This window comes from Coregonus lavaretus (genome assembly GCF_964263955.1).
Source record: "Coregonus lavaretus genome assembly, contig: HAP1_SCAFFOLD_6865, whole genome shotgun sequence".
Classification (NCBI taxonomy): Eukaryota; Metazoa; Chordata; class Actinopteri; order Salmoniformes; family Salmonidae; genus Coregonus; species Coregonus lavaretus.
This window is the reverse complement of record NW_028165423.1, coordinates 1-27,905: the sequence shown is the minus strand read 5'-3', so window position 1 is coordinate 27,905 and position 27,905 is coordinate 1. Positions and strand designations below refer to the sequence as shown.

General features: G+C 45.3%; 1 pseudogene across 1 annotated transcript; it reads right to left on the bottom strand.

The window, feature by feature from the left end:
• LOC311115882 (voltage-dependent T-type calcium channel subunit alpha-1I-like) lies at nucleotides 1-27,759 on the bottom strand (annotated as a pseudogene). The gene is made up of 12 exons: nucleotides 27,669-27,759; nucleotides 27,207-27,399; nucleotides 26,722-26,873; nucleotides 25,565-25,674; nucleotides 20,558-20,691; nucleotides 19,728-19,798; nucleotides 15,961-16,039; nucleotides 15,212-15,333; nucleotides 11,854-12,300; nucleotides 3,975-4,130; nucleotides 1,333-1,470; nucleotides 1-187 (listed from the first exon to the last, which is right to left on the bottom strand). The product of its transcript is annotated as a voltage-dependent T-type calcium channel subunit alpha-1I-like (transcript).
• Between the last annotated feature and the right edge of the window lie 146 nt (nucleotides 27,760-27,905).

Genomic DNA, 27,905 nt, shown 5'->3' with positions numbered 1-27,905 from the left:
CAGGGCTGTGTTGGGATGGGGTCTCGTGTCTCTGATGGACCCCCACCTCCACCAGCAGTGGAGTCCCCTCTTTGGCTACTGAACTTTGGGCCCTGCAGTGCCTCGACCCCCCTGTCTGGGCCTGGGTCAGGGAGCCCCCTCCTCCACCAGCTTTCTCTAAGCCCTGGGAGTCACTGCCCTTCTCATCCTGGGGGAGAAAACACACGTTGACACACACTGTACCTGTTTATGTTGTCTGTTATAATAATTAAATGTAGAGTGGGGCATGATAGCGTGCAGTACTGAAGGGAGTGCCAGCTTGCTTCCAAACTCCTCGCCTGCTAGAATACACTTTTATCTAAAGAGATTCTTTATCTGTAATGGACTTCCTGGTTCAGATAAAAGTTAAATAAAATAAAAGTGATCCCCTAGGACCTTCATCCGGATATTACTATCAACTATGAGCACTTCTGATTCAAATCACCTCTGGAATACTGATTATGCCCCATTGCAACCCTGTTAGCCTTGTGTGCTATCTGGACACAGCCGAGTCTGTGTGTCTCTGTGTGTGTCTCTGTGTCTCTCTCTCTCTCTCTCTCTCTCACACTCACACACACACACTCACACACACACACACAGCTATGTCTTACTATTCTTGTGAGGACTTCTGGTACTCAGAAGTATAGTAAAACGGGTATAAACACACATACACAACCCCCCACACACTTCTGACCAGCATTAAATGACTAGAGGGAAGGATAACGCACAGGGAGGGATGATAGGAAGATAGCGAGGGATGGGGCAGAGAGAGGTGTAATAGCCAGAGGGGGGTAAAGGAAAGGGAGGAACGATGTAGTAGAGGATAAAGAGGAAGATAGCCCTCACAGGCCGGAGGGGAGGCAGTAGATTGAATGGATTTCTATTCCTGAAGGTCTCTGTACAGGAGATTAGAGCTTCAGCAGGATTCAGGATTCATTCGTATGCCCCTGGAACCTTATGTCATGCTTCCTTTGTTGGAAGGCAAGTATTCTTTTTCTGTACTGGAGACCAAGGGAACCCGCTGTCCATCCCCTCTATCACCCCATCCTCAGACCTGAGCAGACAAGGGTTCAAATAGTATTCGGAATATTACAAATACTTTAGCTGCACTTCATTGAACTTGCCTGGTGCAATGGAACTTATGGAATAGCCTCTAAAAGGGAAGACCTTGCCCTATTGGCACTGCAGGATGGCTAAAGCATGCTCATAAATATTTGAACCCAGGTCTGCTACCCAGTCCTACGTTTCAACTTCCTCCATTGCCCTCCAAAACACCCTTTCCCATTTATAACCCCTCCATCTCGCCATCTCTACCTTGCCCTCCCGCACCAGCAGCTGGTGGACACTCTGGTCGTCCAGGCTGAGGTCATCAGGTAGGGCTGGAGAGGACGACTTGTCTGACATTTGGTCTGACCTCAGAGACGCCTGCTCTATCTCTGCCAGCCGGATCTGCTGTAGAGGGGGAGGGAGAGAGAGGGAGAGAGAAGGAGAGGGGGGGGGGGGAGAGAGAGAGAGAGAGAGAGAGAGAGAGAGAGAGAGAGAGAGAGAGAGAGAGAGAGAGAGAGAGAGAGAAAGAGGGGGAAAGGGAGAGGGAAAGTGAAGGAGAGAGAGAAAGTTATCTAAAACTGAGAGAGAGAGAATGGACACATAAACAATAGAGAATTGAAATCCAATGGGGTGAGGGAGGGGGCCGATATATGAACATGTGCCTGTGGGTGAGTGAGACAAAGAGGTTCATAAAGAGAGATTCACGGCTCATATACACCAGTAAATTACCACTGCAGTACGCCGGAGGCAGGAAGAGAGAGGGAGGGAGGGAGGAGAGGGAGGGAGGAGGGAGGGAGGGAAGGGGGAGATAATTAGAAAAAGAGAGCAAGACAGAGAGAGAGACAAGGTAGGGAAAATAGACTGGGAGGATGGAACATGTTCAGAGAAACAGAGATAAAGGCCCCTGATGTGGTCAGGAGAAACTCAGGGCCCTACCTATCACATGTCCCTTTGTTAGGTTGTTTCCAGACAGACCCTATATACTACATGACCAAAAGTATGTGGACAACTGCTCGTCGAACATTTCATTCCAAAATCATGGGCATTAATATGGAGTTGGTCCCCCCTTTGATCCTATAACAGCCTCCACTCTTCTGGGAAGGCTTTCCACTAGATGTTGGAACATTGCTGCAGGGACTTGCTTCCATTCAGCCACAAGCGCATTAGTGAGGTCGGGCACTGATGTTGGGCGATTAGGCCTGGCTCGCAGTTGGCGTTCCAATTCATCCCAAAGGTGTCCGATGGGGTTGAGGTCAGGGCTCTGTGCAGGCCAGTCAAGTTCTTCCACACTGAACTCGACAAACTATTTCTGTATGTACCTCGCTTTGTGCACAGGGGCATTGTCATGCTGAAACAGGAAAGGGCCTTCCCCTTGCCACAAAGTTGGAAGCACAGAATCGTCTAGAAGGTCATTGTATGCTGTAGCGTTAAGATTTCCCTTCGCTGGAACTAAGGGGCCTAGCCCGAACCATGAAAAACAGCCCCAGACCATTATTCCTCCTCCACCAAACTTTACAGTTGGCACTATGCATTCGGGCGGGTAGCGTTCTCCTGGCATCCGCCTAACACAGATTCGTCCGTCGGACTGCCAGATGGTGAATGGTGATTAATCACTCCAGAGAATGCGTTTCCACTGCTCCGGTGTCCAATGGCAGCGTGCTTTACACCACTCCAGCTGACGCTTGGTATTGCGCATGGTGATCTTAAGCTTGTGTGCGGCTGCTTGGCCATGGAAACCCATTTCATGAAGCTCCCGATGAACAGTTCTTGTGCTGACGTTGCTTCCAGAGGCAGTTTGGAACTCGGTAGTGAGTGTTGCAACCGAGGACAGACGATTTTTACACGCTACGCGCTCCAGCGATCCCGTTCTGTGTGCTTGTGTGGCCTACCACTTCGCGGCTGAGCCGTTTTTGCTTCTAGATGTTTCCACTTCACAATAACAGAACTTACACTTGACTGGGGCAGCTCTAGCAGGGCAGAAATTTGATGAACTGACTTGTTGGAAAGGTGGCATCCTATGACGATGCCACATTGAAAGTTACTGAGCTCTTCAGTCAGGCCATTCTACTGCCAATGTTTGTCTATGGAGATTGCATGGCTGTGTGCTAAATTTTATACACCTGTCAGCAACAGGTGTGGCTGAAATAGCCGAAATCCACTAATTTGAAGGGGTTTCACATACTTTTGTATATATAGTGTTTTCTTAACGCAGTCATGCCCACCGTCCCCTTAAAATAGTTTTTAATAAGATTCAGTGTTGTTGTTGTCTCTCCATGCCCCGGGGCACAACAATCATTGCAATCACACATACTTTACAACACAAAACCACACACGCACGCACACACACACACACACACACACACACACACACACACACACACACACACACACACACACACACACACACACACACACAGGAATGACAGAACCCAGGAGATAGCTGAAGGGCAGACAGAGACGTCAGGAGAGAGAGAGGAAGTGTCATGACATGATAAATCAGAGGTGGGTGGAGCATGTAAAAGAGGAGGAGAGGACAGATTGATAGTTTGACAGCATCTGCAGACAGGCAGAAAGGAAGAGTGACAGGTGAAGAGGTTCAAATCCCAGTTATTACTTTCCAGAGTGGCCCATTCCACTTTAGCATTGTGATGGACACAACTAGCAGCGGGGATAGTGTGTGTGTGTGTGTGTGTGTGTGTGTGTGTTTGTGTGTGTGTGTGTGTGTGTTTGTGTGTGCGAGTGTGTTCTATATGAATTGACATATGTGCATATTTCAGAGTTCAGAGTTATTGTGTGTGAACATTTGAAAGGTAATAAAAAGTGTAACAAAGTGTGTGACTGAGTGTGTGTGTGTGTGTGTGTGTGTGTGTGTGTGTATGCGTCTACATATGCATTGTTCATGTGTTTACCTCTAGTTGCGGGTGGCTCTTGCAGTCCTTCCAGACAGGAAGAGAGCTAGAGGAGTAGTGATGGAAGACAGATCCAGAGAGGTTGTCAATCATCATCATCTCTCCTTCAAATGAGTCCTTTATCAGCAGAGACACACTGTCCAGCCACTGACTCTCCTGGAACACACAGTTATTACATGGTTCATTATATCATATCCTGGAACACACAGTTATTACATGCTAACTTCATTATAGATGCATTATAGGGTTAATGCATCTCTGTAGCTCAATTGGTAGAGCGTGGCGCTTGTAACGCCAGGGTAGTGGGTTCGATCCCCGGGACCACCCATACGTAAAAATGTATGTACACATGACTGTAAGTCGCTTTGCTAAATGGCATATTATTATATTATTATTAACGTACACCTAGAAAGGGTCAAACCATTGAGGAATCACAGCCCAGGGCTGTACAACTAGTAACATCTACACCTAGTAACACCTACATCTAGTAACATCTACACCTAGTAACACCTACATCTAGTAACATCTACACCTAGTAACACCTACATCTAGTAACATCTACACCTAGTAACATCTACACCAAGTAACATCTACACCTAGTAACACCTACATCTAGTAACATCTACACCTAGTAACACCTACATCTAGTAACATCTACACCTAGTAACATCTACACCAAGTAACATCTACACCTAGTAACACCTACATCTAGTAACACCTACATATAGTAACATCTACACCTAGTAACATCTACACCTAGTAACACCTACATCTAGTAACATCTACACCTAGTAACATCTACACCAAGTAACACCTACACTTAGTAACATCTACACCTAGTAACATCTACACCAAGTAACACCTACACTTAGTAACATCTACACCTAGTAACATCTACACTTAGTAACATCTACATCTAGTAACATCTACACCTAGTAACATCTACATCTAGTAACATCTTCAGATGACCTTAGCATGACAGAAGAAGTAACTGGTTACATTAATATTTCAGAGTTATGCTATGGCCATAGCTAGTGTAACCTAAGGAGACCCAATAGCCTGAAAGAGTTACCAAGCAGAGGAAAATGTGTGATAGATTTGATATATGTCTCTATTAAAATGTTCAATAGCTAAATTAGATAACCGTTTAGGGAGCTGGCAGACTGTTATTACATTAATACAATCAAGTAGTAATCTATCTCAACTTCATTATATCCTTTTCTATCTCGAATCTCATCAGCAAAATAGTTTTTCTATAATACTTCTTCAGTGCTATTAGATTGACTGGAAAAATAGTAAAAAGAACAGCAACTGAACTGGCCCCATATTTCCTGAACTGCTGTAATTCCATCAAGTGTTATTTTCACAGAGAAAATCTATTGGTCCTTTACAGAGGCCTGTGTTGATAATGGAACCTCGAAAGTGGTGCTTTCATTGTTTCCCCTATAGCCAAAACACTTACACTTTTATAATATTAAAAGGTTATAAAACAGGTTCAGAGAAATCTGCAATCTGATTGGCTGAAATGCAGTTGAAAGCCATTCACAAATACCAGATAACCACACAGGCAGAGATAGGGTCATCACTATTTGGCCATGTTACAAAGGACAGAAGTTCCAAACACTAACACACTGCTCCTCTTCATTCTAGGATGTCCATCTAGTGACTATCCCCCTGTGCTGTACACGGCCCATCCATATGGTCATTCCCCTAAATACATACAGTACTAAGAAACATTCCCCTAAATACATACAGTACTAAGAAACATTCCCCTAAATACATACAGTACTGAGAAACATTCCCCTAAATACATACAGTACTAAGAAACATTCCCCTAAATACATACAGTACTAAGAAACATTCCCCTAAATACATACAGTACTAAGAAACATTCCCCTAAATACATAGAGTACTAAGAAACATTCCCCTAAATACATACAGTACTGAGAAACATTCCCCTAAATACATACAGTACTAAGAAACATTCCCCTAAATACATACAGTACTAAGAAACATTCCCCTAAATACATACAGTACTAAGAAACATTCCCCTAAATACATACAGTACTGAGAAACATTCCCCTAAATACACACAGTACTAAGAAACATTCCCTTAAATACATACAGTACTAAGAAACATTCCCCTAAATACATACAGTACTAAGAAACATTCCCCTAAATACATACAGTACTGAGAAACATTCCCCTAAATACATACAGTACTAAGAAACATTCCCCTAAATACATACAGTACTAAGAAACATTCCCCTAAATACATACAGTACTAAGAAACATTCCCCTAAATACATACAGTACTAAGAAACATTCCCATAAATACATACAGTACTGAGAAACATTCCCCTAAATACATACAGTACTAAGAAACATTCCCCTAAATACATACAGTACTAAGAAACATTCCCCTAAATACATACAGTACTAAGAAACATTCCCCTAAATACATACAGTACTGAGAAACATTCCCCTAAATACATACAGTACTAAGAAACATTCCCCTAAATACATACAGTACTAAGAAACATTCCCCTAAATACATACAGTACTAAGAAACATTCCCCTAAATACATACAGTACTGAGAAACATTCCCCTAAATACATACAGTACTAAGAAACATTCCCCTAAATACATACAGTACTAAGAAACATTACCCTAAATACATACAGTACTAAGAAACATTCCCCTAAATACATACAGTACTAAGAAACATTCCTCTAAATACATACAGTACTAAGAAACATTCCCCTAAATACATACAGTACTAAGAAACATTCCCCTAAATACATACCGTACTAAGAAACATTCCCCTAAATACATACAGTACTAAGAAACATTCCCCTAAATACATACAGTACTAAGAAACATTCCCCTAAATACATACAGTACTGAGAAACATTCCCCTAAATACATACAGTACTAAGAAACATTCCCCTAAATACATACAGTACTAAGAAACATTCCCCTAAATACATACAGTACTAAGAAACATTCCCCTAAATACATACAGTACTAAGAAACATTCCCCTAAATACATACAGTACTGAGAAACATTCCCCTAAATACATACAGTACTAAGAAACATTCCCCTAAATACATACAGTACTAAGAAACATTCCCCTAAATACATACAGTACTAAGAAACATTACCCTAAATACATACAGTACTAAGAAACATTCCCCTAAATACATACAGTACTAAGAAACATTCCCCTAAATACATACAGTACTAAGAAACATTCCCCTAAATACATACAGTACTAAGAAACATTCCCCTAAATACATACAGTACTAAGAAACATTCCCCTAAATACATACAGTACTAAGAAACATTCCCCTAAATACATACAGTACTAAGAAACATTCCCCTAAATACATACAGTACTAAGAAACATTACCCTAAATACATACAGTACTAAGAAACATTCCCCTAAATACATACAGTACTAATAAACATTACCCTAACTACATACAGTACTAAGAAACATTACCCTAACTACATACAGTACTAAGAAACATTACCCTAAATACATACAGTACTAAGAAACATTCCCCTAAATACATACAGTACTAAGAAACATTCCCCTAAATACATACAGTACTAAGAAACATTACCCTAAATACATACAGTACTGAGAAACATTCCCCTAAATACATACAGTACTAAGAAACATTCCCCTAAATACATACAGTACTAAGAAACATTCCCCTAAATACATACAGTACTAAGAAACATTCCCCTAAATACATACAGTACTAAGAAACATTCCCCTAAATACATACAGTACTGAGAAACATTCCCCTAAATACATACAGTACTAAGAAACATTCCCCTAAATACATACAGTACTAAGAAACATTACCCTAAATACATACAGTACTAAGAAACATTACCCTAAATACATACAGTACTAAGAAACATTACCCTAAATACATACAGTACTAAGAAACATTCCCCTAAATACATACAGTACTAAGAAACATGCCCCTAAATACATACAGTACTAAGAAACATTCCCCTAAATACATACAGTACTAAGAAACATTCCCCTAAATACATACAGTACTAAGAAACATTCCCCTAAATACATACAGTACTAAGAAACATTCCCCTAAATACATACAGTACTAAGAAACATTCCCCTAAATACATACAGTACTAATAAACATTACCCTAACTACATACAGTACTAAGAAACATTACCCTAACTACATACAGTACTAAGAAACATTACCCTAAATACATACAGTACTAAGAAACATTACCCTAAATACATACAGTACTAAGAAACATTACCCTAAATACATACAGTACTAAGAAACATTACCCTAAATACATAGAGTACTAAGGAAACAGGGTCATAGGCTGCTAAATCCACAGGCTACGCTTCTTCTTTATCTACAGCAATGGAAAAATCCAGGAAAGTGTACTGTCAGTGTTACAGTTATATAAAACTGAAGCCGTTGTCTAACACTGCTAACCCACATATACTGTAACCCACATACACATCCACTCACCAGCCAATGTTTTACATATAGGAAGGCAGCTGTTGTTTAAAAGTGTTTGCCAGTAGCAACAGGTTACAGTCCTTGCTCAGTCTAACTATGTCTTTATTGTTACCAAAATAAACCTGGCTTATAAAATATATCTACAGTATACGTATATAACTAGGGCTGGGAATTGCCAGGGACCTCACGATATGATATCATCACGATACTTAGGTGCTGATACAATATGTATTGTGATTCTCACGATTCTATCTGTATTGTGATTCGATACTGTGATTTTATTGCGATACGATGTTCCAAACATATTGCTCACCATATATCTGCTGCAGAGGGACAAGAGAGAGACATGTGAAAAGTAGCTTTCTTTGATTAGTCATGGAAATAAAAGTGCTGAAAACAAATTGGCTGCCTATTTAAAAATAAGATGGAGAACAAGCTATGGAGGAAAAATATTGGAGTTTTGGTGCAGGTACAGCCAAAACTATATAATATATTGATATATCGATACGATAATATCCCGATATGTAACTGTATCGATTTCTTCCCCATCACTATACAGTATATAACAATAGACTACATCTATACAGATATTCCTCAGTGTGTGTGGGTTCACTTGTGTGTCTTGTTAAGAATAGCACTGGAGTAGGCCCTGAATGACTGTGTTACGAAACAGCAAAGGAACACATACACATGCACGGACACCCATGCAAATGCACGCACGCACACACACACCCCACGAATGCACACAGGCCTGAATGACTATGGCTTAGTCCTAATAGGTTATTCATTTTTCTAGACAACAATAGTGCTGGCCACCTGGTGAGAACGTGCACCTTAAAGAGAAGAGAGAGAGAGAGAGAGAGAGAGAGAGAGAGAGGGCGATAGAGAGAAAGAGAGAGAAAGAGAGAGAGAGGGAGCGAAAGAGAGAGAGAAAGAAAGAGAGAAAGACACAGAGAGAGAGAGAGAGAGAGAGAGAGAGAGAGAGAGAGAGAGAGAGAGAGAGAGAGAGAGAGAGAGAGAGAGAGAGAGAGAGAGAGAGAGAGAGACAGAGAGAGAGAGAGAGAGAGAGAGAGAGGGCGATAGAGAGAAAGAGAGAGAAAGAGAGAGAGAGGGAGCGAAAGAGAGAGAGAAAGAAAGAGAGAAAGACACAGAGAGAGAGAGAGAGAGAGAGAGAGAGAGAGAGAGAGAGAGAGAGATTGAGAGATAGAGAGATAGATAGAGAGATAGATAGAGAGATAGATAGATAGATAGATAGATAGATAGATAGATAGATAGATAGATAGATAGATAGATAGATAGATAGATAGATAGATAGATAGATAGATAGATAGATAGATAGATAGATAGATAGATAGATAGATAGATAGATAGATAGATAGATAGATAGATAGATAGATAGATAGATAGATAGATAGATAGATAGATAGATAGATAGATAGATAGATAGAGAAAAAGAGAGCCCTTCAGTTAATTCCAGACAGTGTCAGCGCATTATTCCTCCTCTGTCACTGGTCCCCCCTCTCTTATCTCTCTTCTCTCCCTTTCGCTCTCCCTTTCTCTCTCCATTCCCCCATCTCTATATCTCCCTCTCTCTCCATTCCCCCATATCTATCTCTCCCTCTCTCTCCATTCCCCCATCTCACCAGCGGAATCCAACGGGTCTAGAATAACTATAATACTACTGTATATAAAACAGATATGGGTCTGTATATAACACACTCTGCAAGGTCTGGAATCCCACTACAAGTGTCACAGTAAAGGAAACACCTGCCGTAGTGATTCTGTGAATTGTATTGCCTTAAAGATGTAAACATTGATTTCTCATCGTGGCCATTTCCCTCAGCTCCCCTCCAATCACTTAGCATCACCTCTCCTCTTTACACACATTTTCTCTTTACTATTCTCTCTCTCTCCACCTTTCCCTCCCCCTCCTGTCGCTCTCCTCCAGACCCCTGTTTCTATTTTCATCTGTGTGTTTTGTCAATGATTCATGCCTCCACACACACACACAGACCCAATACACACACAATTGTAGCTGTTGTAAATGAATAAATTGAGCTGGCCTCCAGGCCCCTGGTTACATCACCCAGGGGACAGGAGATGAGAGAGGACCAGAGAAGCTGCCCCTCTCTCTCTCTCTCTCTCTCTCTCTCTCTCTCTCTCTCTCTCTCTCTCTCTCTCTCTCTCTCTCTCTCTCTCTCTCTCTCTCTCTCTCTCTCTCTCTCTCTCTCTCTCCCTCTCCCTCTCTCCCTCCCTCCCTCCCTCCCTCTCTTATTAAGTTATTCTGTCAGCCAACACAAAGCTAAAAATGGCTCCTCAGTAAAGCCAAGTTTAGCTCTGTAAAGGTAGAACAGATCGTAGCAAGCAGCCGGTGAGTCATCCGTGTGTGTGTGTTTGCTTGTGTTTGCCATCACACTATGATTAGGTTTTTAGTAATCTCACTGTGTGTGTGTGTGTGCGTGTGTGTGTGTGTCTTCCAGGGCTTTGTGTTTGTGTGTGTGCACACTAACGGGTTAATATCAGAGGTCCTGAGTTTGAATTGAAAAGGTGATTAAATGCGCGGTGCAGTGTGTGTTTGCTCATCTACCTCGCCGCAGAAGACTGACAACAAGGGTTGCCATGGTGACAGAGAGCGCCAGGCAAATTCACTGTGAAAGGTGCAGCTAGATGAACATTTATTTAAATGTCCCTCTCCCTTCAACTCCCTAAAATCACATTGTTCTTTCATCAGCATCTATTCATAAAAGTAGTGCACTATATAGGGAATAGGGTGCCATTTGAGACACACTCTGGGTCATGGTGACGTTGTACTGAATCTGACCTGTTCAGAGATTATGTCTGTTATTTGAATACCTGAGCCGACAAGGTGAAAAATCTCTCCCTCTCTCCCCTCTCCCCCTCTCTCTCACTCATCTCTCTCTCTCCCGTCTCTCTCTCTCCCGTCTCTCTCTCTCCCGTCTCTCTCTCTCGTCTCTCTCTCTCCCGTCTCTCGCCGTCTCTCCGTATCTGTGTGACCATCTTCCCTGGCTGTTCCTTTGTATTACATTATGAAAGGTTGAGTGAACAAGCAGACAAACTGAGTTAAACAGGACTGATGGGCTGTCGGTCTAAAACACTGAGGATGTCAGAACAGGAAGGAGACTAAATGTCTCTGATTATCTTTCCGTCTCCTCTGTCTGTTCTTGTTCTCTCTCTCCCTCATAATGACCTCAACCCTACGTCTATGTACTACACACGAGTGTATCAGACTGTTTATATGTCTAATTCCTATAATATAAAATAGAAAAACAAATAGACAGAAACAGACACAGAGCCATACGGACATAAATTAATTAATTCATCCATCCATCTCACCTGTGCAGGAGAGTAGAGATCGCGATTGTTCGGATCGTGCGGCGGGCCTGGATGCGTTGTTGCAACATGATGATGCGTATTCCCCACGGAGGAACTGCTTGGGACTGCCATCCCTCTCTCCACTCCTCCTCCAACTCCCACACCTCCCCCGCCACCTCCCCCTGCTCCTCCACCTTTCTTCCCTCCTGCGCAGACTCCCTCTGGTCCCATGCAGCAGAGTGCCCCCGTGGCCAGCTCCAGCTCAATCTCAGCATCCATCTCCGCCTCCTCCTTGGCCTCCTTGTTGGAGTCATCCAGGTGCTTCATCAACACCGCCACCACCACGTTGATCAGGACGAACTGGGCCGTCAACACAAAGGACACAAAGTACATGGGAGAGATGAACTGCAGGCTGGGGTTGCAGGAGTAGTCAGGCCCGTAGTCCGTAGGGCACTCCCTCAACGTGTCCTGGGGAGGGGGTGGGGGAAGAGAGGAGAAATAGGAGGTGTCTGTTAGGTCAAGCCATGAAGTCCTGCTAAGACATTATTACATTTTAGTCAATTAGCAGACGCTCTTATCCAGAGCGACTTACAGTAGTGAGTGCATACACTTTAATACTTTTTTCGTACTGGTCCCTCGTGGGAATCGAACCCACAACCAACTGAGCTACACAGGACTATACAGTGCCTTGCAAAAGTATTCATCCCCCTTGGCATTTTTCCTATTTTGTTGTATTACAACCTGTAATTTAAATGGATTTTTATTTGGATGATTTCATGTAATGGACATACACAAAATAGTCCAAATTGGTGAAGTGAAATGAAAAAAATAACTTGTTTCAAAAAATTCTAAAAAATAAATAACGGAAAAGTGGTGCGTGTATATGTATTCACCCCCTTTGCTATGAAGCCCCTAAATAAGATCTGGTGCAACCAATTACCTTCAGAAGTCACATAATTAGTTAAATAAAGTCCACATGTGTGCAGTCTAAGTGTCACATGATCTGTCACATGATCTCAGTATATATACACCTGTTCTGAAAGGCCCCAAAGTCTGCAACACCACTAAGCAAGGGGCACCACCAAGCAAGCGGCACCATGAAGACCAAGGAGCTCCCCAAACAGGTCAGGGACAAAGTTGTGGAGAAGTACAGATCAGGGTTGGGTTCAAAAAAAATATCAGAAACTCTGAACATCCCACGGAGCACCATTAAATCCATTATAAAAAAAATTGAAAGATTATGGCACCACAACAAACCTGACAAGAGAGGGCCGCCCACCAAAACTCATGGACCAGGCAAGGAGGGCATTAATCAGAGTGGCAACAAAGAGACCAAAGATAACCCTGAAGGAGCTGCAAAGCTCCACAGCGGAGATTGGAGTATCTGTCCATAGGACCACTTTAAGCCTAACACTCCATAGAGCTGGGCTTTACGGAAGAGTGGCCAGAAAAAAACCAATGCTTAAAGAAAGAAACAAGCAAACACGGTTGGTGTTCGCCAAAAGGCATGTGGGAGACTCCCCAAACATATGGAAGAAGGTACTCTGGTCAGATGAGACTAAAATTGAGCTTTTTGGCCATCAAGGAAAGCGCTATGTCTGGCGCAAACCCAACACCTCTCATCACCCCTAGAACACCATCCCCACAGTGAAGCATGGTGGTGGCAGCATCATGCTATGGGGATGTTTTTCATCGGCAGGGACTGGGAAACTGGTCAGAATTAAAGGAATGATGGATGGCGCTAAATTCTTGAGGAAAACCTGTTTCAGTCTTCCAGAGATTTGAGACTGGGACGGAGGTTCACCTTCCAGCAGGACAATGACCCTAAGCATACTGCTAAAGCAACACTCGAGTGGTTTAAGGGGAAATATTTAAATGTCTTGGAATGGCCTAGACCTCAGTCCAATTGAGAATATGTGGTATGACTTAAAGATTGCTGTACACCAGCGGAACCCATCCAACTTGAAGGAGCTGGAGCAGTTTTGCCTTGCAGAATGGGAAAAAATCCCAGTGGCTAGATGTGCCAAGCTTATAGAGACATACCCCAAGAGACTTGCAGCTGTAATTGCTGCAAAAGGTGGCTCTACAAAGTATTGACTTTGGGAGGGTGAATAGTTATGCACGCTCAAGTTCTGTTTATTTATCTTATTTCTTGTTTGTTTCACAATAAAACATATTTTGCATCTTCAAAGTGGTAGGTATGTTGTGTAAATCAAATTATACAAATCCCCAAAAAATCCATTTTAATTCCAGGTTGTAAGGCAACAAAATAGGAAAAATGCCAAGGGGGGTGAATACTTTCGCAAGCCACTGTACAGGGACTATACTGGACTATACAGATACAACAAGTTTTATTGAACAAATACATGAACAAAAGATAAGCATTCCAACTTGAAACAAAGATATCAATGTATAAGACTTTTGTGAGCAAATTGACCTGTCACACCATAACTGTAAGACATCCAGACATGAGCTAGTTCTAGTCTCTTCTCTCTCATTTGGTTTGACCTTTTCACTGTGTAGTCTCAAGTGTTTCCTCCCTCCCTCCCTCCCTCCCTCCCTCCCTCCCTCCCTCCCTCCCTCCCCTCTCTAGTCAGTACAGTGGTGATTCACTCTCTTTCTCTCTTTCCCCTCCTCGTTGCAGGCAGTTTACATTCAACACATCTCCAGGTAAAAGGCAGTGAAAGCTCACATGGTCTCATCAGTAGTAATCTAAGAGAGGTGATTACAGTTCACTGCTTCAGCTGAGAACCCCCCCGTACCTCTACAAACCACTGAGGAGGTGTTCTTATGGTGCGCCCCTGTCACACAGTGAAGCGGGAGTGGGACCATTCGCCTATTTAAAAGGCAATCTAAACAGAGAATATACGCTGAGCTGGCACTTTCCACGCGTCATTAATAGGTATGGTAGCGCTCAAGGAGCAGAGGATATGAAAAGAAAAGGAGCAGGAGGTCCCGGGCGCTGACGGTTCCGTTAAAGTTCACTCTTTTACTCTCCTTCCTTCCTCTCCAGCTAGGGAGTAGGAGGGAGTTGCCCCTTGATGCTGATCTAAGGTCAGTTTTGAATTTCCCCCTCCCTCAAGGTTAGGATAAACTGAGGGAAAGTTGGGTAAATTTTCCTGTAACAGCAATGGTCTTCTTAGGCAGCAGGACATAGGCTTGTAATTATTCTGAAACGACATTCTTCTCTGCAGCTAACAAGCCAGGCACCAAATACCAACCACAGACATCAAAATGAGAACTGAATAATACAGCCCAAATAGCAACACATTGAAACATGGTAATCCAAGTAATTCTGGATTAAAGTATTAGATGATCAACTGTCTCCATTTATTGTAATAAGCACTCCATAGAACACCATGTAGAAGTCCATTCATACCTTCATGATTCCATTCCAGTTGTCCCCAGTGGAGACCTGGAACAGGGTGAGGAAGGCCATGCCAAAGTTCTCAAAGGTAGCATGGCGGCTCATCCCCTCACACGGGTAGTCCTCGTTACACACTGGGAGAGGAGAGTAGGGAGGGAGGGATGGGGGGAGGGAGGGAGGGATGGGGGGAGGGATGGGGAGGAGGGAGGGAGGGATGGAGGGACGGGGATGTAGGGGAGAGGGAAAGAGAAGGGGAGAGAGAAACAAATAGAGAAAGATAGATACAGAGAGAGATAAAGATACATGAAGAGAAACAAACAGTTTATATAGAGAACATTTATCTGTTCAGTCCTCTTAGAAACCAACAACCAACAACAGCAGACGTTTTTGTTTGCTCGTGGTCTTTAAGCTGTCTTGGCTGATTGTTTACCCATCTCTCTCCTTAGTACAGTTGCATTTGGCTCTAATCCTTTGCTGAAGACTGATGGGATGAGAGATAACCTCCAGCAGACATGACTAGAGTACATAGAGAGAGTGTGACAGTTTGAAGACAGGCCTAGCTGCTGTGTTATTGTTTCTCCTGCCTAGTCTCCATGATACTTCTTGGCTCTGGCTGCGTCCAGATACTTTACTAGAAGTTCCTTTCTATTTTTGTCTTGGCTCTCTGTCTGTAATCTAACAGGATTGGATATGTACAACTCTGAACGTGGCGCGCCATTGGGTATGCAGGGTTTTGTTCCAGCCCATCACTACCAACTCACCCAGTTCTCCAAACAGCTCCACACCCAGTGCTGCATAGATGAAGAACAGGAGCATGAAGAGCAGGCCCAGGTTCCCCACCTGAAACACACATAGGAACTGTGTTAGGAACTGTTTCTGCTCTACACATTCTCTTCGTAATGAAACTTTATTTTGACTGGGTCTCTTTTACAGATGAGCCCTGTAATTACAAAAATATACACATCAAATACACCACGAAAAGCAAAACAAAGATACAAAACACAATCATAGAAAACAAAAAATGTGAATCTGAATTGACCTAGAGGCATCAAATCGTCAATTTTTTATGCAAACGTTCTGAACATTGCATCCCACTGAAAGAACAGCAGGTGTTTTGGCCTTGCCTTTCACCAAGCAACAAAACCTATTGGTCCCAGCATCCATGTTGTGCCATAGTCTCTACCGTATAAGAATCCTCAATAGAAGCATCATTTGCTAGTTGTTCTGCCTTTTGCTTGGGCAGCCCTGCTACCATAAAGGAGTAGTGAAAGCTAGACATTTGGTGCACTACCAAAGCCTAAGTCCTACACCGTATCAGAATCCTCAAGAGGAGCCTGAGGAGGGAATTGGGAAAGTTGTCAGTGGCGTAACCTTACTCTGTTGTTGTGACTATGTAGTTGGAAGCCACCCAGGACACACAGAAGTAGATCCCTCTCTGTCCCACAGGGGGCCAGTATGAAAAATGTATGCACTCACTAACTGTAAGTCGCTCTGGATAAGAGCGTCTGCTAAATTACTAAAATGTAAATGTAAATGTCTGCTGAATGGGACTGCATAATAGAAGTTATGTAGTTAATATGATTAGAAAACACTATCCCATTTGTGAGATGTAACCTTACAGAGTCAATGTCACAGCAGCCAGCACACAGCTCTTTCTGGGCCGGTCCCCTGGGGGAGGAGGCTCTACTAGCCTGATCTAGCCTGTTCTAGCCTAATCTAGCCTGTTCTAGCCGGCTCTCGCCTGCTCTATCCAGATCTATCCAGATCTAGCCTGCTCTAGCCTCTACCAGGCTGGCTCCAAACAAATTGCAAGACAAACAGTCACAGACGTGAAGCTGTTTTTCACAGATGAACACAACCCAGGTTTATTAAGATAGGAGTGTTAGTGAGGGTTAAAGACCAAGGTCGTGTTCAGTAGGTACTGAACGTTCGGGAAACTTTTTGAAACTAACAAAGGAAAGTGTGTGTTCTTAGTGGACAAGTTCAGGTGGTAATACCTCCATTTCAAAATGTTGTCTCCCATTTGGGTCTACTGAGCATGCCCCAAGTCACCAATGTCTAAGTTATGTAGAAATGATGTAGTGACATAACAGTTCTATAAAAAATCTCTAAAGCACTTTAGATCCAGACTTTGTTTGTCATACTGTCAGTCTCAGTCTTTCGTCAGACTGTCTCAGTATGATACCGAGTTCCCTTTGGGCCAGAACAAATGCAAGCTCTCCCCAGCTACCTGTGTCACAGTTGATTAGTGATGTATCTAACAGGGAGACCGTAGATCTTACACTACTGGGGATGATTTAAGCACCTCTCTGAAAATAGCACTATTCCATTTAGATCAGTTTAATGATCTGTGATTCTTAATGACGTGTTTATGAGGGGTGATCCAAGCAAGCAAGAGACAAACAAATGGTGAATTTATACCAGGTGAAACCTGGGTCAGTGCGAAGTGAGTCTTGAAGTTACTTTGATTTGTGCAGGTAGCTAAGAGCATGCTATGCTAGCCAGGATCCATTCACTTTTACTGTGTTTTGGTCCCCGATGCTAATGTTAGCTAGCGAATAGTGGCTGTGGCCATAGATGCAAACCCAGAAAAAACTTTTACACATCAAAAAATCTATGTAGAATTACTGGGATAAACAAAAATTAGCTAACTGCAGTAGCTAAGAGAATCGTATAAGATGTCGCTGTGAGCACTCGTAATGAGCTTTTTGAAAGCAGAAATTGTGATATTCAAGCAGCGTTGCCTCCTGCCATAGGCTATATCTGAAGTTTATCACCCAGCCCCTGGAGGAGATAAAACAACTGGCTTTAGTGATGATGTGATGTGACTGAACGACACCATTACCAGCTAGTGAACAGCACATGGAAGCCATTTTAGCTCAGTGGGGGAGAAATGGGATAATGGTGGATAATGGTGGATTCTAGTTGGATAATGTGACTTTATGACTTTATTTGATCCTGTGTTAAGAGATGGCGTCGGTCGTAATGTGTTTGAGAGTGTTAGCTTCAGCTAGCTAGCTAACATCTGTCAGGGGCTTCTCCATGTAACACCATTACACTCAGTCTTGACAGTGTGTAACACTACCGTGGCAGGCGATTTTTCACCTCCTTCTCAAGATGTAACTATGGCAGACTCATTGTCTCCTCTCATCCCACACACACACAAACACACAAACACAAACACACACACACACACATTTAAGGATACAAACACACACACACACACACTGACACACACCTCTTTAATCACTTTGGTGTTAATTACCTGCCCGATGCCCTTGGGGAGATCACCCAGGGCCCTGTGTTAATGAGAAAGGGATCGATAGCAGCGGAGGAGAGGAGATCTGTTCTGCCTTACCTCAGTCTTCCCTACACTCCTTCCTCCTCATCGCCTGTTCTCCCTGCCTGCTCTCTTTCACTCACTCTCTACCCGTCTCTCTCTCTCACACACTCTTCATTTCTCTCTTTCTCTGTGGGAATAGTGTGGTCTGGTCCAAACCTTATTAGGAAAAGGAGTCATGTCATTCTAACCCAACCAGATCTAATAACCACACTACATTTCTTAATGTAGTAGAGGTATTAATATCAGTGTATCCCAGCCAGAAACAACCCCTAGCCACTTGTAGAGATCAGAAAGGATATGATAGGTGTATGCAATATGGTCAAACTCCATCCAAGCATATTAGAGTGAAAGGTTAAGCTACTTCCATATTGCATGATAAACCTGTCAAATTCTTTCACATCTACATGAGGTGCCTAGGCAGTAGTGGTTAGGGCCTAGGGGTTGTTTCTAGACCAGGGTGGTATTCATAAAGTGTCTCAGAATAGGAGTACTGATCTAGGATCAGTTTATCCTTCTAGATCAGCACTCCTACTCTGACACTCTTTATGAATACAGTCTTTTCCCAGAGCACTCTCCATGGGCCTGAAAGCACACACTGTTCACATTATGTGCAGAGATATAGCTACTGTTTGAAGATCATCATCATCTCATTTGATTGTTTGATTGTTTGCAGCTGCCATCATCTACATAATAATCCTTGGTAGAATAGCTTGTTGAAAAACAGATTAAAATGCTTGTTAATTTTCTGTTCAGTTTCTCCCACTGAACATAATCATTCAATCAGCCCCTATGTTCGTCCGCGCTCATCATAGCATAGGAGCTCTGTGTGTGTGTGTTTGTGTTTGTGTGTGTGTGTGCGCGTGCGTGTGTGCACGTGTGCGTTTGTGTCTGTGTGTGTGTGTGTGCCAGTGTGGCCAGTCTGAGTCACCAATTAGCACTGCCCAGAGAGCTAGAGAGAGGCCACACATTCCTGGTCATTGATCTGCCTGGCCTGGCTGCAGTTTGGCCTCCCCTTTTCATAATGCCTCTCACTCCCTCAGGCCTCAAATTTAGGATGGATTCCCAGGGCAGTGTGTGAGGGGAGGGGGGCTGTTTTGGGCTGTGTTGACTAAGAACTGCAGGCAGAGTGTCATAGCATTGGCTCATCCAACGTTTGTCTGTGTGTCTGTGTGTGTTTGTTTGCACCTGTGGTAGGGCTTGGACCACCGTATCCAGCAGAGCTCTCATTCCTTTAGCCATCTTCAGCAGCTTCAGAACTGGGATGGAGAGAAGAGAGAGAGAGAGAGAGAGAGAGAGCGGAGAGCGGAGAGAGAGCGAGAGAGAGAGAGAGAGAGAGAGAGAGAGAGAGAGAGAGAGAGAGAGAGAGAGAGAGAGAGAGAGAGAGAGAGAGAGAGAGAGAGAGAGAGAGAGAGAGAGAGAGCGAGAGAGAGAGAGAGCGAGAGAGAGAGAGAGACAGAAACAGAGATAAAGGTTATGATGAGGGCTGGGGAGAGGAGAACTGGAGGGGGAGATTATAAATGCTGGGCATTTAGGGAATTCCCTCCGGTTCAATTCTGGACTAAACAGGAAACATCCAGCCTCCGAAAGGTCACAGCTACATTTATACCCAGCACACACACTCTCACAGACACGTTCATACACACACACTATCACACTCTCTCATGGCTCTCTTACTGGCCCAACCATTAGTCATGAGCTGTAGCTTTGGTAGGATAATGATGAAGCAGTGATCCTATGTTGTACACTGGGTCTGTATGGGTCTGTACACTGGGTCTGTACACTGGGTCTGTATGCTGGGTCTGTACGCTGGGTCTGTACGCTGGGTCTGTATGGGTCTGTAAACTGGGTCTGTAAACTGGGTGTGTGCATGCTACCCATAGATTCCAGAGGGGGTGAGCAGGAAAGGTGTTGTACTGTGTGTGTGAGTGTCTGGCCGTGTGTGTGTGTGTGTGTGTGTGTGTGTGTGTATGTGTCCGTGTGTGTGATGTGCCAGGGTGCATTCATGCGTGCGTTACCTCGTGCGATCCTCAACACCCTCATGATGCGTATGATGGTAGGGTTGATGGGGAGAGAAGCGCTGTAGTCGTTCTCCTCCAGAGTGATGCCCATCACTGACAGCAACACGATGGCCAGATCCAACTGGTTCCACCTACACACAGGGTCAGAGAGCAAAGCGTAGTCACACTGGAGGTCATGTTCATCAGGGTCATTCATGTACTGTACAGGTACAGGCGTGTGTGTGTGTGTGTGAGCGCATGTGTGTGGTGTGTGTTGTGTGTGATGTGAGCGTGTGTGTGTGGGTGTGTGTGCTTGTGTGTGTGTGTGTGGTGCGTGTATGTGTGTGTGTGTGTACCCAGTAAACCAGTCTGTTTCCACCTGCCTGCTTCTCCACTATGACCCAGTTAAGACACGCTGTGAAAACTCAGATCCCTAAATCTGATTATGCAGAGAGACTGTCCTACCAGACAGCACTGATGTCACAGAAAAGAGAGAAGGTGCTGCCAAATCACACTAACATACATCTCTCTCTCTCTCTCTCTCTCTCTCTCTCTCTCTTTCTCCCTCCCAACCCCCCCCCTCTCTATTCTACCCCCCCTCTCTCTTCTACCCTCTCTCTCTCTCATACCCCCCCCCCCCTTTCTCTGCCTCCATCATAGCAAAATGGGTCATACCATTAAAGCACCAGGTAAATGTTTGTGTTTTGTTCACATCAACATCTTCAACGTGTATGTGTTGTCAACAGCAGCAGCAGTTCAGCACCAGCCATTACTGAGTCAATGAAATGAATGGATATCCAACATCGACCACAATCTATCTGCTTCATCACTAACCCATTATGTTGAATGGGAAAACAATTAGAGAAAGAGAATGAGTAGGAATGGCTCTTGTGATGCGGCGTGTATCTGTGAGGGGGTTGATCTGAGTCCTGCTAACAGTAATGTGGCTGTAATTGAATTAATAACAGTAATAATAGAATGGGAGAAATCACTGCTCCACCATATTGCTCACAGTGTGGGTGAGATATTGGACTGTATGGAGGCAGAGAGATTCTTCTGTGATTTCTCTGTTTCCTGATTGAGACCATGGGTCAGGAATGGGCCAGAGATGAGGATAGAGGAGTGTACTAACTATAGCTCTTCTGCATCTGAAGAAATGGACAATGATACATCTACACACAGTGCAAGACTAGCAGATTAGCATCATGAATATTGTTCTGGAGGCAGCTCTGCAGAGTGGTCACTAGCTGGCACAGCCTTTAAACCTAATCTTAACCCTAACCTTTAAACCTAACCTTAACCCTAACTACCTACAGTACAGCTAACACTATAAACCATACACTGAGATGACACACACAGTGTCCCCAGTGTAGCGTATAGGATTAATTCAGTCCACTCACTAGTACTTGTCTTTTAGTATAGAGAGAGAATCCTAGTTATATTACGGCTATGGCATTACTACTATGAATCACACATAGTGAGAAGACACACACAGTGTCCCCAGTGTAGCAGTGTGTATAGTGTTTATTCAGTAGTTTCTGAGGTGGAAGTTGGGAGAGTTATATTTGGGTGTTTCAGTGAAATGTAAGTGAGGGAGGCCCCGCTCTCTCGCTTTCCCAGATGTTTAGTTCATTTCATTCCGATCTCCTTTGCATTATTGTAGCCATTTCCTGTAGCCTGTCAACTATGCGTCTGTCTATCCCTGTTCTCTCCTCTCCGCACAGGCTATACAAACGCCTCACACCGCGTGGCTGCTGCCTCTCTAACCTTGTGGTCCCTGCACGCACGACCCACGTGGAGTTCCAGGTCTCCGGCAGCCTATGGAACTGCCGTTCTGCGGCCAACAAGGCAGAGTTCATCTCAGCCTATGCTACCCTCCAGTCCCTCGACTTCTTGGCGCTGACGGAAACATGGATTACCACTGAAAACACTGCTACTCCTACTACTCTCTCCTCGTCTGACCATGTGTTCTCGCATACCCCGAGAGCATCTGGTCAGCGGGGTGGTGGCACAGGAATCCTCCTCTCTCCCAAGTTGACATTCTCTCTTTTCCCCCTGACCCATCTGTCTATCTCCTCATTTGAATTCCATGCTGTCACAGTCACTAGCCCATTCAAGCTTAACATCCTTATAATTTATCGCCCTCCAGGTTCTCTTGGAGAGTTCATCAATGAGCTTGACGCCTTGATAAGTTCCTTTCCTGAGGATGGCTCACCCCTCACAGTTCTGGGGGATTTTAACCTCCCTACGTCTACCTTTGACTCATTTCTCTCTGCCTCCTTCTTTCCACACACTTTTGACCTCACCCTCACACCGTCCCCCCCTACTCACAAGGCAGGCAATACGCTTGACCTCATCTTTACTAGATGCTGTTCTTCTACTAATCTCACTGCAACTCCCCTCCATGTCTCTGACCACTACTTTGTATCCTTTTCTCTCTCGCTCTCCTCCAACACTACTCACTCTGCCTCTACTCAGATGGTAATGCGCCATCGCAACCTTCGCTCTCTCTCTCCCGCTACTCTCTCCTCTTCCATCCTATCATCTCTTCCCTCTGCTCAATCCTTCTCCCTCCAATCTCCTGATTCTGCCTCCTCAACCCTCCTCTCCTCCCTTTCTGCATCCTTTGACTCTCTATGTCCCCTATCCTCCCGGCCGGCTCGGTCCTCCCCTCCTGCTCCGTGGCTTAACGACTCATTGCGAGCTCACAGAACAGGGCTCCGGGCAGGAAAACTAGACTCCCTGCGGACCTGGCATCTTTTCACTCCCTCCTCTCTACATTTTATTCCTCTGTTTCTGCTGCTAAAGCCACTTTCTACCACTCTAAATTCCAAGCATCTGCCTCTAACCCTAGGAAGCTCTTTGCCACCTTCTCCTCCCTGCTGAATCCTCCTCCCCCTCCCCCCTCCTCCCTCTCTGTGGATGACTTCGTCAACCATTTTGAAAAGAAGGTTGACGACATCCGATCCTCGTTTGTTAAGTCAAATGACACTGCTGGTCCTGCTCACATTGCCCTACCCTATGCTTTGACTTCTTTCTCCCGCCGGCCGCCCAACAACCTACCCGCTTGACCCTATTCCCTCCTCTCTTCTCCAGACCATCTCCGGTGACCTTCTCCCTTACCTCACCTCGCTCATCAACTCATCCTTGACCGTTGGCTATGTCCCTTCCGTCCGTCGTCAAGAGAGCGAGAGTTGCACCCCTTCTCAAAAAACCAACACTCGATCCCTCTGATGTCTACAGACCAGTATCCCTTCTTTCTTTTCTCTCCAAAACTCTTGAGCGTGCCGTCTTTAGCCAACTCTCTTGCTATCTCTCTCAGAATGACCTTCTTGATCCAAACCAGTCAGGTTTCAAGACTGGTCATTCAACTGAGACTGCTCTTCTCTGTGTCACGGAGGCTCTCCGCACTGCTAAAGCTAACTCTCTCTCCTCTGCTCTTGTCCTTCTAGACCTGTCTGCTGCCTTTGATACTGTGAACCATCAGATCCTCCTATCCACCCTCTCTGAGCTGGGCATATCCGGCACGGCTCACTCTTGGATTGCGTCCTACCTGACCGGTTGCTCCTACCAAGTGACGTGGCGAGAATCTGTCTCCGCACCACGTGCTCTCACCACTGGTGTCCTCCAGGGCTCAGTTCTAGGCCCTCTCCTATTCTCGCTATACACCAAGTCACTGGGCTCTGTCATATCCTCACATGGCCTCTCCTATCATTGCAACGCAGACGACACACAACTAATCTTCTCCTTTCCCCCTTCTGATAACCAGGTGGCGAATCGCATCTCTGCATGTCTGGCAGACATATCAGTGTGGATGACGGATCCCCACCTCAAGCTGAACCTCGGCAAGACGGAGCTGCTCTTCCTCCCGGGGAAGGACTGCCCGTTCCATGATCTCGCCATCACGGTTGACAACTCCATTGTGTCCTCCTCCCAGAGTGCGAAGAGCCTTGGCGTGACCTTGGACAACACCCTGTCATTCTCCGCCAACATCAATGCGGTGACCCGATCCTGTAGGTTCATGCTCTACAACATTCAGAGAGTACGACCCTGCCTTACACAGGAAGCGGCACAGGTCCTAAACCAGGCACTTGTCATCTCCCGTCTGGATTACTGCAACTCGCTGTTGGCTGGGCTCCCTGCCTGTGCCATTAAACCCCTACAACTCATCCAGAATGCCGCAGCCCGTCTGGTGTTCAGCCTTCCCAAGTTCTCTCACGTCACCCCGCTCCTCCGCACACTCCACTGGCTTCCAGTTGAAGCTCGCATCTACTACAAGACCATGGTGCTTGCCTACGGAGCTGTGAGGGGAACGGCACCTCCGTACCTTCAGACTCTGATCAGTCCCTACACCCAAACGAGGGCATTGCGTTCATCCACCTCTGGCCTGCTGGCCCCCCTACCTCTGCGGAAGCACAGTTCCTGCTCAGCCCAGTCAAAACTGTTCGCTGCTCTGGCACCCCAATGGTGGAACAAGCTCCCTCACAACGCCAGGACAGCGGAGTCACTCACCACCTTCTGGAGACACTTGAAACCCCACCTCTTTAAGGAATACCTGGGATAGGATAAAGTAATCCTTCTACCCCCCCCCCCCCCTTACCCCCCCCCCCCCCCACCCCCACCCCCCACAAAAAAGAAAAACTAACATATTGTGAAGTGGTTATCCCACTGGCTATAAGGTGAATGCACCAATTTGTAAGTCGCTCTGGATAAGAGCGTCTGCTAAATGACGTTAATGTAAATGTAAATGTAGATCAGCAGTATCTGTCTTTGACTATACAGAGAGTATCCCAGCATATAGTTCAGCTATAGTAAAGCTATGACACTACCAGGAAGTACCATTGAAGTCAAAAGCTCTTTTCTAATGGAGTGGTGGTTAAGAAGGGCAGCTATGAATCATATACTGTGTATGAATCATACATAGTGAGATGACTGACACACACACACACACACACACACAGTGTGTCCCCAGTGCAGCAGTGAATACAGTGTTTATTCAGTAAGTCAGTGTGGCCCTGTAACTACCTGTCTTTAAAGAAGCGTCGGAAGCCGAAGGCGGTGAGCTTCAGGAGGGTCTCCAGTACAAAGGTGGACGTGAAGAAATAGTTACAGTACTTCAACACTAGATCCAGAGACTGAGAGAGAGAGAGAGAGAGAGAGAGAGAGGGAAGGAGGTGGGAGGGAGGATGAGAGAGAGAAGGAGGTGGGACGGGGAGGAGAGAGAGAAGGAGGTGGGACGGAGGAGGAGAGAGAGAAGGAGGTGGGAGGGAGGGGAGAGAGAGAGAAGGATGTGGGAGGGAGGGGCAGAGAGAGAAGGAGGTGGGAGGGAGGGGAGAGAGAGAAGTAGGTGGGAGTGAGGGAGGAGAGAGAGAAGGAGGTGGGAGGGAGAGAGGAGAGAGAGAAGGAGGTTGGAGGGAGGGAGGAGGAGAGAGAGAAGGAGGTGGGAGGGAGGGAGGGGAGAGACAGAAGGAGGTGGGAGGGAGGGAGGAGAGAGAGAAGGAGGTGGGAGGGAGGGAGGAGAGAGAGAAGGAGGTGAGAGGGAGGGGGAGAGAGAAGGAGGTGGGAGGGAGGGGGAGAGAGACAAGGATGTGGGAGGGAGGGGGAGAGAGAGAAGGAGGTGGGAGGGAGGGAGGAGAGAGAGAAGGATGTGGGAGGGAGGGGGAGAGAGAGAAGGAGGTGGGAGGGAGGGGAGAGAGAGAGAAGGATGTGGGAGGGAGGGGGAGAGAGAGAAGGAGGTGGGAGGGAGGGAGGAGGAGAGAGAGAAGGAGGTGGGAGGGAGGGGGAGGGAGAGAAGGAGGTGGGAGGGAGCGGAGAGAGAGAGAAGGATGTGGGAGGGAGGGGGAGAGAGAGAAAGAAGGAGATGGGAGTGAGGGGGAGAGAGAAGGAGGTGGGAGGGAGGAGAGAGAGAAGGTGGGAGGGAGGGAGGAGAGATAGAAGGATGTGGGAGGGAGAGAGGGAGGGGGAGAGAGAGAAAGAGGTGGGAGGGAGGGGAGAGAGAGAAAGAGGTGGGAGGGAGGGGGAGGGAGAGAGAGGAGGAGGTGGGAGGATGAAATGGGAAGGAGAGAGAGAGGGAGTCACATATGGTACTGTCTACTGTTGTTGTTTGTAAGGTAAACTCAAATATGCCAAATATACATATTTCTGTCACACCCCCCCACACACACCCCTCCCTCCAGTCTTACTCGTGGCTGGCTGTAGTGTTCCAGTGACATGGTGATGACGTTGATACAGATGATGAAGGTGATGAAGAGGTCCAGGTAGTAGGTGGTACACAGAGTGTGGATCCACAGGCGGAGGGAGCTGTAGCTGGCATAGTAGGGGATCTTCTGGGCGTCTGGTAAGGGGAGACAAATACAGGTCATAGTACTTAATACATAGTACTACTGTACACTATTCAAAAGCATTCCTGTGATGTCCTCCTGTCAAGAGTAATACCCATAACCAATTCACACAATCATTGATGATCTATCTCTGGATGTTCTTCTCATATATCCCTGCCTCCATTTTTCCTTCCCTCCTTTCTTTGCATTCTGTTTTACTCCTGATCTGTTCCTCATCAACTCAAGCAACTTACTTTGAGAGAAGACCTCTCTCCCTCTCTCTCCCTCCCTCCCAAACCTCCCTCCCTCCCTCTCTCTCTCTCTCTCTCCCTCCCTCCCTCCCTTACCCCTCCTCTTCTTCTCCATGCGTCTCCGTCGTTTATCCTCTCTCCTTTTAGCCTCTTCCACTTCCTGGTTCTGACGGCACTTGTGGAAGTTCTCCACCACCACGCCCACAAACATGTTGAGAACGAAGAAACTGACGATGAGGAGGAAAGAGATGAAGTAGAGGAGCATCCACGGACTGTTGTTGATCACTGGCTAGAGGAGAGAGGGAGAGAGGGAGAGAGGGAGAGAGGGAGGGAGACATGGGGGAGGGGGGAGGGAGATAGAGAGAGAGAGAGAGAGAGAGAGAGAGAGAGAGAGAGAGAGAGAGAGAGAGAGGTGCATGTGAGTGTTTAGTCGAAGGAGGAGAGGGAGAGAAGGAGTTGAGTATGCTCTGATAGATCAGTCAGCCAATACAACTGAAAAAATAATACATCTATAGAAATATAATGGATAGACTTGATGATCACTATTAGACTAGTTACCTGTTGGTCCACCCCTACAGCGTCCAGGCCATGGTACATGATGTTGACCCCAGCCGTCCTTCGAAGCCAGCACAAACAGTGACATCAGAGCCTGCGGTACAGAACACACACACACACACACACACATACACACACACAGAACACACACACACATTCAGAAATGCAGACATACAGACAGATAAACAGAACACACATGAAAGACATGAAATATAAACACACGTGAACATATAGAGACAA